Genomic DNA, 2,794 nt, shown 5'->3' on the forward strand with positions numbered 1-2,794 from the left:
TATTTTTGCTAGTTTTGTTTTGCAAGTTTATAATTACACCTGTTATATGTGAGGCTATTTGAAACATTAAAAGATTGTGGACTGGTACTTTGGGTTAAGTTAAATGTTTTAGCAATGAGACTATAAAGTCTTGACAAAACTCATTATCAAAATTCATCAGAGAATGTTGGTTAATATGGATTAAGATAGAAACTAACCCAGTTCCACAACTTAATCAATTGTCATCAAAATAACTATTAATTTTTATAAATATTTATACTTTAGTATTATTGTTTTCTTAGTCTTGTATAAATTTAATTTTCTTATCTGTTCTATATGTTTACAATTTTTTTCTCCCAAATTTCTCCATTATTTGCTAAGCCTTTCAATTTGGGATTGATTTTTTAAATGTCATGTGAAGGTCAATTAAGTTTTAAGAGAGATTTTTTAAAACTATTTGTACATTTTGAACACCTTGAAAAGCAAAAATAGAGCTGAATAACATTAGATCACACAAAATGGTATTTTTAACCTACTATCATTTTAAAACATAAATATGTGTTGCACGAATTTTACCAATACTTACTTTCTTAGACTGTATATTTTACTGCACTTAAATTTAACTAGTGAATCCTTCATTACTGTAACCCCAAAGTGATAGTCATTATTTCATCATCACTGCTTATTATGACCTGAATGTCTCCTGCCAAATTCATATGTTGGAATTTAAGCCCAGGTGCTGAAGTATTAAAGGTAGAGCCCGTAGGACGTGATTGTCTTGAGGGTGGGACCTCATGAATGGCGTTAGTGACCTCAATAACAGGACTGGAGGAAACTAGCTATCTTCTTTTTGCCCTTTCATCTCTTCTGCTATGTGAAAACATATTTGTCCCCTGGAGGATGCAGCAACACAGTGTCATCTTGGAAATGGAAAATGGGCCCTCATCAAATCTGTTGGCACCTGTGAGAAATAAGTTTCTGTACCATATGTGATAAAATACTCAGTCTCATCACCTCCCAGCTGGGAACTGGGGAGATGGCTGAGACTGACCCCAAGACAGGGCAGAATCTGGCCTTGGTCGGGCAGACTTTCCTGCAGCAGATGCAACATGAATTTCAGACCATGTCTGACCGGATCTTGGAAGAATCGATGATATGAGTAGACACGTTGATGATCTGGAGAAAAACTTTGCAGACCTCCTGACACAGGCTGGAGTGGAAGAATGGAAGGGGAAAGCAAGGTACCGGCCACACAAAAGAGTTGAAGGTTGCTAATTTACACTGAAATCTGGAATACCTTTTTTCCAAGTTAAGAGAAGATTGAATGGCTTTTTGCAACAAACTACTATGTGTAGACAGGTTTTATAGTATAAAATATGCATTCTTATCACATATTATAGGGTTAGTTTTAGAGTTGCAACTATCCCCTAGTTCAGGGGTCCTCAAACTTTTTAAATAGGGGGCCAGTTCATTGTCCGTCAGACTGTTGGAGGGCCGGACTGTGGGCCCCAGGACCAGTTGGCTGCTAAGCAGGACAGGCAGTAGCAGCAAAAACACCCAGTGGGCCGGATAAATGTCCTAGGCAGGCTGCATGTGGCCTGTGGGCCATAGTTTGAGGACGCCTGCCCTAGTTGCTTGAACATGATATCTTCCTATCTTGGACCTTGGTCAGTTGTGCTATTATTAAACACTAAAACTTTGGCAGTTCCTGAAAAAAAATTGTCAATTTTTTTAGTCTATTTTTGTGTATTTTAGTGTATATTTTGTGAAGATATTTTTTTCCAGCCATTCCTTTTGTAGTAGTTGCTCTTTGGTAGAAGTTGCTGTGTAATTTTTTTTATTAAACAGTAAATCCTTCAATTGTAGTTAGCCCTGGTGAAGTGAGGCATTTGTAGAGTTTACGGTTCTTCAATTCCTAGCACACAGTGACTGTGCAGCTAGCACAAGACAGTGTGTTGTCAATACTTTTCAAATGGCTAAAAACATTTAAAAATTATTTATTCAGAAATAGCGGTCACTGCTTTGTTGCCAAAACTCAAAATTAAAGTTCTTGAGGTCAGATGCTAAAGTCAGTGAAAAGTAATGACTGCCACTTTCCTGGGTAGAACTTATTTAAAATACAGAAAATAACAGAATAGCCTGATATCACGAGGTGTTCATTTGTTAGAGTTTTGCATGAGATTCTGATGCTCCAGTGGGACCCTGCATTATTCATCTACAATGGTTATCAAAAAATCTGGCAGGATTTTAAAACTTTTGCTCCATCTTTTATTTGAGTGGAAAAGAGAAGAAAGGAAAAGGGACGTGTTAAGTCTGTGCCAGATGCTTGGCTAATACATGACAAAGGGCTGATGCAGAGGCTCAGGTTTTTAAGAAGTATTCTTTGACAAGCTATTTCTTACCGAAATTCTTGCAGAGTAACAATTTCATTATAGACCATCGAAGGCAGGGATAATACCTCTTGCCACTCAAAAATGCAGTATGCCAAGGCTAGAGGTCAATATTGATGACCTGAAAGGCAATACATGCGATTGTCACCACAGAGTGATTTGATACAACAAAAACTAGAAAAATTGTAGAAGTTGAGGAATTGTATGGTCCTTGATAGAGGGAAACCCTTCACGAAAACTGTAGATTAGCCTCGGTGCCTATAGCTCAACCGGCTAAGGCGCCAGCCACGTACACCTAAGGTGGCGGGTTCGAATCCCCAGCCCGGACCCACCAAACAACAATGACGGCTACAACCAAAAAATAGCCGGGCGTTGTGGCGGGCGCCTGTGGTCCCAGCTACTTGGGAGGCGGAGGCAGGAGACTC

The 2,794-nt window shown here is 38.8% G+C and overlaps 1 pseudogene; it reads left to right on the plus strand.

Annotated features, from left to right (window-relative positions):
* Positions 1-1,015: 1,015 nt before the first annotated feature.
* On the plus strand, positions 1,016-1,244 carry LOC100962413 (annotated as a pseudogene).
* The last annotated feature ends 1,550 nt before the right edge of the window (positions 1,245-2,794 follow it).

Source organism: Otolemur garnettii, unplaced genomic scaffold (assembly GCF_000181295.1).
Source record: "Otolemur garnettii isolate 467f Iridium unplaced genomic scaffold, OtoGar3 scaffold00004, whole genome shotgun sequence".
NCBI classification, from domain to species: domain Eukaryota; kingdom Metazoa; phylum Chordata; class Mammalia; order Primates; family Galagidae; genus Otolemur; species Otolemur garnettii.